The following is a 12,598-nucleotide window of genomic DNA, read 5'->3' on the forward strand; positions in this document are numbered from 1 at the left end:
GGTTTCTTTACTGTAGGTACAAAGGGATGTATCACAGCCTTTTAGACAGGTTAATGTACATAGTGAATTGTGGGGTGGGGTGTGTCTGTGGTAGCCCCAGTTCCCCAATGTATTTCCACATCAAATGGACTACTTCTTTGGTTTAGCAGACAGAGCAATCCTAAAACAGAAGACATCATGTCACTCCCCTGCTCATGACAGTTTCCTTCTTACTCAGGATGAAATTCAGTCTTTTCTAGGGCCTAGGTAATCTGGTCCTTTGCTACTTCTCTGACCCATTTTCTCGATCTGTCCTCCTGGCTTGGAGCTGACATCTGCTATTCCCTCTGCTTGGAAGGCTCTTCTCCCTAAATCAGCTAACCCATGCAGTGAGGAACACATTCAGGCTCTGCTCAAATATCTTTGACTCTAAATAACTCCTCCTCTTTCACTCTGTCCTTCCTACCCTGGTTTATTTTTCCTCAGAGAATGACCACCACTTGATATGCACTTATTTACCTTTCTCACCTTATGTAAGGTGTTTCTCTGGCTGCTTTTGAGTTTTGCTCTTTAGTTTTGGTTTACAGCAGCCTGACTATGATGTGCTAAGCATGCTTCTCTTTGAATTTATCTTACTTGAGGTTTACTTGGCTTATTGAGACTGTAAGTTTGTCTTTTTATCAAATTTGTGAAACTTTATTTTTTTCTATCCCCTTCTCTTGCTCCTCTCCTTCTGGGGCTCAAACTACCCATAGGTTAGATTTTTCTGAAATTGTTCCACAAGTCCCTGATGTTTATTTATTTATTTTTAAACTTTTTTCTTCTTTAGATTAGTTTCTACTTATCTATTTTCATATCTATTGACTCTTTCCTATGTCACCTCCACTCTGCTATGATGCCCATCCAGTAAATTTTTTTAATTTAAAATAATGTATCTTTCACTTCTATAATTTCCATTTGCTTCTCTTTACACTTCCTAATTCTCTGGCTGATATTCTCTCTCTCTTCAAATTATTGCAAGTGTATTTCCTTTGTCTCATGGCGCAGTTATAATAACTGCTTTTAAAGTCTTTGGTATCTTATCTTGGGCTTGGCATCTGTTGATTTCTTTTCCCTTGAGTGTGTCCCATTTTCTTGGCTCTTTGTATTGTTGAGTATTTTTGGATTGCATTCTGGATATTGTGATACTATAATGTATTGTGAAAATTCTGGATTCTTTATGTTACTCCAATACATGTAGTTACTTTTGTTTTATAGGTAATTAACTGCTTAGACAAAATGCAGATTGTCACCTCTCTGGTAGACAGCAGCTCCGACCTCAGCTCAGTTTAGTAAGCCTTGGCTCTTAACTGTTTTCAGTCTGCTTCACACGTATGGTTTATAAGTCTGTCATTTATTTTAAAAATTCTCAGTCATTATTACTTCAACTGTTTCTTCTGTTTCTCTTTCTTCTTTTCCAGGTATTCCCATTATACATACATTACAACCCTTAGTAATTGTCCTACAGTTCTTAGCTATTCTGTTCCATTTCTTTTTCATTCTTTTGTTCCTTTTTGCTTTTCAGTTTGAGAAGTTTCCATTGAATAAAGCTCACTGATTTTTTCCACAGCTTTGTCCAGTTTCCTGATGAACCCATCAAAGGCATTCTTCATTTTTCTTAGTTTTGATTTTTAGTATTTCTGTTTGATTCTTTCCTCGAGTTTTCATCTCTCAGCTTATATTACCTATTTGTTTTTGCATGTTGACCATTTTTTTCCTTTAGAGCCCTTAGCATATTCTTGTTTTTTAAACTCCTGGTCTGCTAATTCCAATGTTTGCTCTGTTTCTTCATACTATGTTATTTGCCTTTTAGTATACCTTGTTATTTTTTTGTGGAAAGCTGGGTAAAGTATAGGCCTGGGGTGTGAGGTTTTCTTTTACCTGGCTACGAGTCAGGCTATGTCCTGTTTGTTGTAGCTGTACATGTCAAGGGGCTATAACTTATGCTGGTATCCTTGTTTTTGTCTCCTGTATTGCTTTTGGGTTTCCCAAGAGATTTCTTCTTATATGAGGTCTGTCTGTTGTAATCCCATTATTACACAGGAGGCCTAATGATGCTGTAGTAAGGTGTGAGGGGAGGGGAAGCATTCTATAGTCCTATGTTCAGATCTCAGTCTTTTAGTGAGACTGTGGTCCTGGGCTGTGACCTTCAGAAAGTGCTTCTCAGTCCTGCCCACCTGAGGTGAGACAGGAAACTACAGAGGGTTGGAGTTGGTATTTTTCCTTTACCCAGGTCAGTTAGGCCCTGATAAAACTCAAGGTGGTCAGGCTCTGGTAAAACAGTTTCCCTTGAGGGCAGGTTTTTGTTTCTAACAGCAGAATGCTCCAGGCAATTTCAAAATGGCTAGCTTTTCCCTCAAAGGGGATTTTTCTTAGATCTTTACCCTGAGAACCTGGTGGGCATGTTTGCAGATAAAACTCATGAAATCAGCCCCCTAAGACTGGCCCCCTTATTGTTTTTCACTTTCAACCTTATCCAAACTGAGCCTCCAGAATCAGAGTCCATGTTTTCCTACCCTGGTGGCCGTTCCATGGGCAGGATTCTGGGCTTATGCTCTGACAACTCATATATTTGCCTGTCTCTCCAATTTGGGGGGCAGTGGTTTTCCTCATGACCTCAATTCTCTAATGGCTCTAAAAAGAGCTGTTGATTTTCAGCATGTTCAGTTTTTTTCTTTTTGCGAGGATAGAGTATTGACTTCCAATCTCCTTATATGGCACACTGGACTGGTTCAGAAGTCAGTCAGTGATGTACTGAGTTCCCACACAGAATTAAAGGTTCCACTTCTCTATATCTTCCCTTTCTGGTTTTTCTTCCCCTTATTATCTGGTGGCCTTAGTTCCTCTGGCCAGAAAGAGTACTTGTTTTTCTACCAGGGTTGCCTTCAGGGGTAAAGCCACTGAAAAACAGAAACTCACTCTGTGTTGGTCACTTGCTACAGGTTTTGACTTCTCTCCAAAGTCTGTTTACATTTGTTCAGTCTCCAGAGCCTTCACGTTGTTGTTTTATGTATTTTGTTGAGAATTTATGCTGTTATTTCCAGAAGGATCACTAGTTTTAGGAGTTCACACCTACATACCGTAAGTGGAACTTGCCTTTCTATTGAAGGGGGAAAGGACTACATCTGTTCTCCTACCTGTAGAGTTCCAGGAACTCTACATTCCTGATCTCATTTCAAAAATTTGCAGATGAGTCTTTCACCAAGGCTCAGAGATTAAATAACTTGTTCAAGGTCACAAGGATTTAAGTGGCAAATCCTGGGTGAATCTCAGGGCTGGCAAACTTTAACACTACTCTTCTTTCTACTATATTATCTGGCATTCTTAAAGTGTAAATAACTATTTCCTAAGGGTTACGTTTACATAATCTAAAATAAGGAAGATTCCAAATAATACCCACTAGGAGACTAGTAAAATATTGTTGTAGGGGATAAAAGATGCTAAGAACACAGGGTTAAGCCTATTCATCATTCACAACTCACATATCAATATCTAATGATAATAAATGGGAATTTTAATTGGGAGTAAAAGGTCACAGAGATAATCTCCAACATGGAAGAAATCTGAGTAGGTTGGGAGAGAATGGCTGAAAGATTTTCAAAAACACAGATCTGAGCACAGAGATACAATACTCTAAACTTCTTGACAGAGAATTTAGTCTTATTCATTTGTGTATTACCTTCAGGGCCTAGTACAATGACTAACACAGAGTGCTTTAAAAATTTTGAAGGAGTTAATAGTTTAGATACTTTCATGCACATAATTTTGATGTTCTCAATAGATTTCTGCAGAAAGAGTGATATAAAATATCTGGCATGAACAAGGCACTGAATTTCTTTTCTCTCACTTGCTTCACATTTTTGACCAAAAGACCCTAGCAGAAGCCAGCACACTGATACTTGACTAGTTTAAAATGCTGAAAGCTACAGATCACTTTGGTTCAGGCAGCAGAGTCTGCCGTATTTGACACACAGAATTCAATCTAGTATTTGGCCACCACATACTTGTTTTCGTTATTAAATCTTGAATAGGCGGGAGGGGAAGATGGCAGAAGAGTAAGACGCGGAGATCACCTGCCTCCGCACAGATACACCAGAAATACATCTACACGTGGAACAACAACTACAGAACACCTACTGAACACTGGCAGAAGACCTCAGACCTCCCAAAAGGCAGGCAAGAAACCCCCCACGTAACTGGGTAGGGCAAAAGAAAAAAGAAAAAAGAGACAAAAGGATAGGGACGGGACCTGCACCAGTGGGAGGGAGCTGTGAAGGAGGAAACGTTTCCACACACTAGGAAACCCCTTCACGGGCGGAGACTGCGGGTGGCGGAGGGGGAAAGCTTCGGAGCCGCGGAGGAGAGCACAGCAACAGGAGTGTGGAGGGCAAAGCGGAGAGATTCCCGCACAGAGGATCAGGGCCGACCGCCACTCACCAGCCCGAAAAGCTTGTCTGCTCACCCTCCGGGGCAGGCGGGGCTGCGGGCGGAGGCTCGGGCTTCTGTCTGAGCACAGGGAGATGACTGGGGTTGGCTGCGGGAACACAGCCTGAAGGGGTTAGTGCACCACGGCTTGCCGGGAGGGAGTCCGGGAAAAGGTCTAGAGCTGCGAAGAGGCAAGAGACTTTTTCTTCCCTCTTTGTTTCCTGGCGCGCGAAGAGATGGGATTAAGAGCGCTGCTTAAAGGAGCTCCAGAGACGGGCGCGAGCCGTGACTAAAAGCGCGGATCCGAGACGGGCGCGAGCCACGGCTAAAAGCACGGACCCCAGAGACTGGTGGGAGACGCTAAGGCTGCTGCTGCCGCCACCAAGGGGCCTGTGTGCGAGCACAGGTCACTATCCACACCGCCCTTCCGGGGAGCCTGTGCAGCCCGCCACTGCCAGGTTCCCTGGATCCAGGGACAACTTCCCCGGGAGAACGCACGGCGTACCTCAGGCTGGTGCAACGTCATGCTGGCCTCTGCTGCCACAGGCTCGCCTCGCACTCCGTGCCCCTCCCTCCCCCTGGACCCAGTGAGCCAGATCCCCCGAATCAGCGGCTCCTTTAACCCCGTCCTGTCTGAGCAAAGACCAGACGCCCTCCGGCGACCTACACACAGAGGCGGGGCCATATCCAAAGCTGAGCCCCTGGGAGCTGTGAGAACAAAGAAGAGAAAGGGAAATCTCTCCCACCAGCCTCAGAAGCAGCGGATTAAAGCTCCACAATCAACTTGATATACCCTGCATCTGTGGAATGCATGAATAGACAACGAATCATCCCAAATTGAGGAGGTGGACTTGGAGAGCAAGATTTATGATTTTTTCCCCTTTTCCTCTTTTTGTGAGTGTGTATGTGTATGCTTCTGTGTGAGATTTTGTCTGTATAGCTTTGCTTCCACCATTTGTCCTAGGGTTCTATCCATCCGTTTATTTTTGTTGTTTAAAAATTTTTTTTCTTAATAATTATTTTTTAATTTATAACTTTATTATATTTTACTTTATTTTACCTTCTTTCTTTTTTCCTTCCTCCCACCGTCCCTCCCTCCCTCCCTTTCTTTCTTTCCTTCTTTCCTTTTCTTCTTTCTTCCTTCCTTCCTTTCTTTCTCTCTTTCTTTCTTTCTTCCTACTTCTACTAATTCTTTCTCTTTACTTTTTCTCCCTTTTATTCTGAGCCGTGTGGATGAAAGGCTCTTGGTGCTGCAGCCAGGAGTCAGTGCTGTGCCTCTGAGGTGGGAGAGCCAACTTCAGGACACTGGTCCACAAGAGACCTCCCAGCTCCACATAATATCAAAAGGTGAAAATCTCCCAGATATCTCCATCTCAACATCAGCACCCAGCTTCACTCAACGACCAGCAAGCTACAGTGCTAGACATCCTATGCCAAACAACTAGCAAGACAGGAACACAACACCACCCATTAGCAGAGAGGCTGCCTAAAATCATAATAAGTCCACAGACACCCCAAAACACACCACCGGATGTGGACCTGCCCACCAGAAAGACAAGATCCAGCCCCTCCACCAGGAAGCCTACACAACCCACTGAACCAACCTTAGCCACTGGGGACAGACACCAAAAACAATGGGAACTACTAACCTGCAGCCTGCAAAAAGGAGACCCCAAACAGTAAGATAAGCAAAATGAGAAGACAGAAAAACACACAGCAGATGAAGGAGCAAGATAAAAACGCACCAGACCTAACAAATGAAGAAGAAATAGGCAGTCTACCTGAAAAAGAATTCAGAATAATGATAGTAAAGATGATCCAAAATCTTGGAAATAGAATAGACAAAATACAAGAAACATTTAACAAGGACCTAGAAGAACTAAAGATAAAACAAACAATGATGAACAACACAATAAATGAAATGAAAAATACTCTAGATGGGATCAATAGCAGAATAACTGAGGCAGAAGAACGGATAAGTGACCTGGAAGATAAAATAATGGAAATAACTACTGCAGAGCAGAATAAAGAAAAAAGAATGAAAACAACTGAGGACAGTCTCAGAGACCTCTGGGACAACATTAAACACACCAACATTCGAATTATAGGGGTTCCAGAAGAAGAAGAGAAAAAGAAAGGGACTGAGAAAATATTTGAAGAGATTATAGTTCAAAACGTCCCTAATATGGGAAAGGAAATAGTTAATCAAGTCCAAGAAGGACAGAGAATCCCATAAAGGATAAATCCAAGGAGAAATACGCCAAGACATATATTAAACAAAATGTCAGAAATTAAATACAAAGAAAGCATATTAAAAGCAGCAAGGGAAAAACAACAAATAACACACAAGGGAATCCCCATAAGGTTAACAGCTGATCTCTCAGCAGAAACTCTGCAAGCCAGAAGGGAGTGGCAGGACATACTGAAAGTGATGAAGGAGAAAAACCTGCAACTAAGATTACTCTACCCAGCAAGGATCTCATTCATATATGATGGAGAAATGAAAACCTTTACAGACAAGCAAAAGCTGAGAGTTCAGCACCACCAAAACAGCTCTACAACAACCGCTACAGGAACTTCTCTAGGCAAGAAACACAAGAGAAGAAAAAGACCTACAATAGTGAACCCAAAACAATTTAGAAAATGGGAACAGGAACATACATATTGATAATTACCTTAAATGTAAATGGACTAAATGCTCCCACCAAAAGACACAGATTGGCTGAATGGATACAAAAGCAAGACCCATATATATGCTGTCTACAAGAGACCCACTTCAGACCTAGAGACACATACAGACTGAAAGTGAGGGGATGGAAAAAGATATTCCATGCAAACAGAAACCAAAAGAAAGCTGAAGTAGCAATACTCATATCAGACAAAATAGACTTTAAAATAAAGACTATTAGAAGAGACAAAGAAGGACACTACATAGTGATCAAGGGATCAATCCAAGAAGAAGATATAACAATTGTAAATATTTATGCACCCAACATAGGAGCACCTCAATACATAAGGCAAATACTAACAGCCATAAAAGGGGAAATCGACAGTAACACATTCATAGTAGGGGACTTCAACACCCCACTTTCACCAATGGACAGATCATCCAAAATGAAAATAAATAAGGAAACACAAGCTTTAAATGATACATTAAACAAGATGGACTTAATTGATATTTATAGGACACTCCGTCCAAAAACAACAGAATACGTTTTTCTCAAGTGCTCATGGAACATTCTCCAGGATAGATCATATCTTGGGTCACAAATCAAGCCTTGGTAAATTTAAGAAAATTGAAATTGTATCAAGTATCGTTTCCGACCACAACACCATGAGACAGATATCAATTACAGGAAAAGATCCGTAAAAAATACAAACACATGGAGGCTAAACAATACACTACTTAATAACGAAGTGATCACTGAAGAAATCAAAGAGGAAATAAAAGAATACGTAGAAATAAATGACAATGGAGACAAGACGACCCAAAACCTATGGGAGGCAGCAAAAGCAGTTCTAAGAGGGAAGTTTATAGCAATACAAGCCCACCTTAAGAAAGAGGAACCATCTGAAATAAACAACCTAACCTTGCACCTGAAGCAATTAGAGAAAGAAGAACAAAAAAACCCCAAAGTTAGCAGAAGGAAAGAAATCATAAAAATCAGATCAGAAATAAATGAAAAAGAAATGAAGGAAATAATAGCAAAGATGAATAAAATTAAAAGCTGATTCTTTGAGAAGATAAAGTAGATAAACCATTAGCCAGACTCATCAAGAAAAAAAGGGAGAAGACTCAAATCAATAGAATTAGAAATGAAAAAGGAGAATAACTGACACTGCAGAAATACAAAAGATCATGAGAGATTACTACAAGCAACTCTATGCCAATAAAATGGACAACCTGGAAGAAATGGACAAATTCTTAGAAATGCACAACCTCCCAAGACTGAATCAGGAAGAAACAGAAAATATGAACAGACCAATCACAAGCACTGAAATTGAAACTGTGATTAAAAAAATCTTCCAACAAACAAAAGCCCAGGACCAGATGGCTTCACAGGCGAATTCTATCAAACATTTAGAGAAGAGCTAACACCTATCCTTCTCAAACCATTGCAAAATATAGCAGAAGGAGGAACACTCCCAAATTCATTGTACGAGGCCACCATCACCTTGATACCAAAACCAGAAAAAGATGTCACAAAAAAAGAAAACTACAGGCCAATATCACTGATGAACATAGATGCAAAAATCTTCAACAAAATACTAGCAAACAGAATCCAACAGCACATTAAAAGGATCATACACCATGATCAAGTGGGGCTTATTCCAGGAATGCAAGGATTCTTCAATATACGCAAATCAATCAATGTGATAAACCATATTAACAAATTGAAGGAGAAAAACCATATGATCACCTCAATAGATGCAGAGAAAGCTTTTGACAAAATTCAACACCCATTTGTGATAAAAACCCTGCAGAAAGTAGGCACAGAGGGAACTTTCCTCAACATAATAAAGGCCATATATGACAAACCAACAGCCAACATCATCCTCAATGGTGAAAGACAGAAATCATTTCCACTAAGATCAGGAACAAGACATGGCTGCCTACTCTCACCACTCTTATTCAATACAGTTTTGGAAGTTTTTGCCACAGCAATCAGAGAAGAAAAGGAAATAAACGGAATCCAAATCGGAGAAGAAGTAAAGCTGTCACTGTTTGCAGATGACATGATACTATACATAGAGAATCCTAAAGATGCTACCAGAAAACTACTAGAGTTAATCAATGAATTTGGTAAAGTTGCAGGATACAAAATTAATAAACAGAAATCTCTTGCATTCCTATACACTAATGATGAAAAATCTGAAAGTGAAATCAAGAAAACACTCCCATTTACCACTGCAACAAAAAGAATAAAATATCTAGGAATAAAGCTACCTAAGGAGACAAAAGACTTGTATGCAGAAAATTATAAGACACTGATGAAAGAAATTAATGATGATATAAATAGATGGAGAGATATACCATGTTCTTGGATGGGAAGAATCAACACTGTGAACATGACTCTACTACCCAAAGCAATCTACAGATTCAATGCAATCCCTATCAAACTACCACTGGCATTTTTCACAGAACTAGAACAAAAAATTTCACAATTTGTATGGAAACACAAAAGACCCCGAATAGCCAAAGTAATCTTGAGAACGAAAAACGGAGCTGGAGGAAGCAGGCTCCCTGACTTCAGACTACACTACAAAGCTACAGTAATCAAGACAGTATGGTACTGGCACAAAAACAGAAAGATAGATCAATGGAACAAGATAGAAAGCCCAGAGATAAACCCACGCACATATGGTCACCTTATCTTTGATAAAGGAGGCAGGAATGTACAGTGGAGAAAGGACAGCCTCTTCAATAAGTGGTGCTGGGAAGACTGTACAGGTACATGTAAAAGTATGAGATTAGATCACTCCCTAACACCATACACAAAAATAAGCTCAAAATGGATTAAAGACCTAAATGCAAGGCCAGAAACTATCAAACTCTTAGAGGAAAACATATGCAGAACACTCTATGACATAAATCACAGCAAGATCCTTTTTGACCCACCTCCTAGAGAAATGGAAATAAAAACAAAAATAAACAAATGGGACCTAATGAAACTTCAAAGCTTTTGCACAGCAAAGGAAACCATAAACAAGACCAAAAGACAACCCTCAGAATGGGAGAAAATATTTGCAAATGAAGCAACTGACAAAGGATTAATTTCCAAAATTTACAAGCAGCTCATGCGGCTCAATAACAAAAACACAAACAACCCAATCCAAAAATGGGCAGAAGACCTAAATAGACACTTCTCCAAATAAGATATACAGACTGCCAACAAACACATGAAAGAATGCTCAACATCATTAAAAATTAGAGAAATGCAAATCAAAACTATAATGAGATATCATCTCACACCAGTCAGAATGGCCATCATCAAAAAATCTGGAAACAATAAATGCTGGAGAGGGTGTGGAGAAAAGGGAACACTCCTGCACTGCTGGTGGGAATGTGAATTGGTACAGCCACTATGGAGAACAGTATGGAGGTTCCTTAAAAAACTACAAATAGAACTACCATATGACCCAGCAATCCCACTACTGGGCATATACCGTGAGAAAACCATAATTCAAAAAGAGTCACGTACCAAAATGTTCATTGCAGCTCTATTTACAATAGCCCGGAGATGGAGACAACCTAAGTCCCCATCATCGGATGAATGTATAAAGAAGATGTGGCACATATATACAATGGAATATTACTCAGCCATAAAAAGAAACGAAATTGAGCTATTTGTAATGAGGTGGATAGACCCAGAGTCTGTCATACAGAGTGAAGTAAGTCAGAAAGAGAAAGACAAATACTGTATGCTGACACATATATATGGAATTAAAAAAAAAAAATGTCATGAAGAACCTAGAGGTAAGACAGGAATAAAGACACAGACCTACTGGACAACGGACTTGAGGATATGGGGAGGGGGAAGGGTGAGCTGTGACAAAGCGAGAGAGAGGCATGGATATATATACACTACCAAACGTAAGGTAGATAGCTAGTGGGAAGCAGCCGCATAGCACAGGGATATCAGCTCGGTGCTTTGTGACCGCCTGGAGGAGTGGGATAGGGAGGGTGGGAGGCAGGGAGACGCAAGAGGGAAGAGATATGGGAACATATGTATATGTATAACTGATTCACTTTGTTATAAAGCAGAAACTAACACACCATTGTAAAGTAATTATACTCCAATAAAGATGTTAAAAAATAAATAAATAAGAGAAGAAAAAAAATCTTAAATAAATAAATGGTATAATCAAAACCAAATTCTGTGTCACCTTAGAGGACTTCCAGTACTACTCCCGAGGAAATAATACACTGGCCACAGGAAAGGGTATTCTTGCTTCTCTTAAGCAAATCCTGAGGAGAATCCCAGCAGCAGAATAGAAGCACTTGTTTTTTTTTTTACTGCATCCTCACATCAGTGACAGATGCCTACTTTAGAGATTATGAGGACACAAGAAAAGGCAGATTTCACTAAGACATTAGTGAGCATGGCAATGCATCAACCTCTTCTAAGGCTTTTTGTTTGGCATAGGAGTCCAACTGGTTTGGTTCCATCTTAAACTCCTGTTTCTCTTGGATCAAAGTGAAAAGAAAACTTCAAAGACTTTCACAGAATCCTATTTGGGTCTGATGAAAAGGGTTATTTATCAACTAAGGGTTGACTTTGTTCTCTCACCCTTTTTTCTACCAGGAGAGCAGACTAGCAAGGATACCCTGAATTTTTTCATTTCAGTACCACAAGCACAAAGAGAGCTCCCTTTAGGCAACTGGGTCACAGCACAGCAGACTGCAATCGCTAATGCCAAGACAGAGTTTATATAGGACTTATTCTGCTTTAGTCTTTATTCTCAGGGCCTGGCAGACAAAGGTCCCTGCTTAATTCTCAACTTATTAAGTATAAAGAAAAAATTCCTTAAAATCTTATTTTTTTATAGACCCATAATTAAGGGCTACTGCTCTAGAACATCTCCTCCTTAAATGACAAGAATCCTGCATATGGTAAGAAGACTAGTTAAAATACTGATGTACCAAAGTAAGCTCTCACCCAGTGACCCTTTTTATAAAGTAAGTGTACACCTAAGATTTTTATCAAGATAAACACCTAGGGATTAACAGTGAGGTTTCCAAGAGAATGAGAATAACCTCATTTTGACTTTGAGGTGGCTTCTTCTTAAATCTTACTATTTGAATAAACCAGCTCAACTTTAATTTATCCAGAAAGAAAGAACAGTCACATCACTGAAGTCTAATTCATCTTAAAGATTATAGCAAAATATTATTCAAGAGGTGACTGACTGCTAAGTTCTGCATCTTGTGCTATAGGTAGCAATTTCAGCACTTATATTTTCTTTTGTTTCACAGGGAACGGGGCATAAAGAGAATCAAAAGACTAGTAATAGAAAGTAAGTGATAGCGAACCAAAAGCTTCCTACAGTCTGTCTGGAGGTGATATATAAATTCAAGTATCAAATTATAAAACTGTACCCAAAGAAAGTGTGTACCAAATGATAATATATTCACATTCTCTTGTCTGAAAAC

General features: G+C 39.9%; 1 protein-coding gene across 7 annotated transcripts in view; it reads right to left on the reverse strand.

Annotated features, from left to right (window-relative positions):
- Window positions 1-12,598, reverse strand: part of TUT7 (terminal uridylyl transferase 7) — a 69,841-nt gene that overhangs the window by 41,432 nt on the left and 15,811 nt on the right. The gene's annotated exons all lie outside the window — the stretch shown is intronic.

Source organism: Phocoena sinus, chromosome 6 (genome assembly GCF_008692025.1).
Source record: "Phocoena sinus isolate mPhoSin1 chromosome 6, mPhoSin1.pri, whole genome shotgun sequence".
Taxonomy (NCBI): domain Eukaryota; kingdom Metazoa; phylum Chordata; class Mammalia; order Artiodactyla; family Phocoenidae; genus Phocoena; species Phocoena sinus.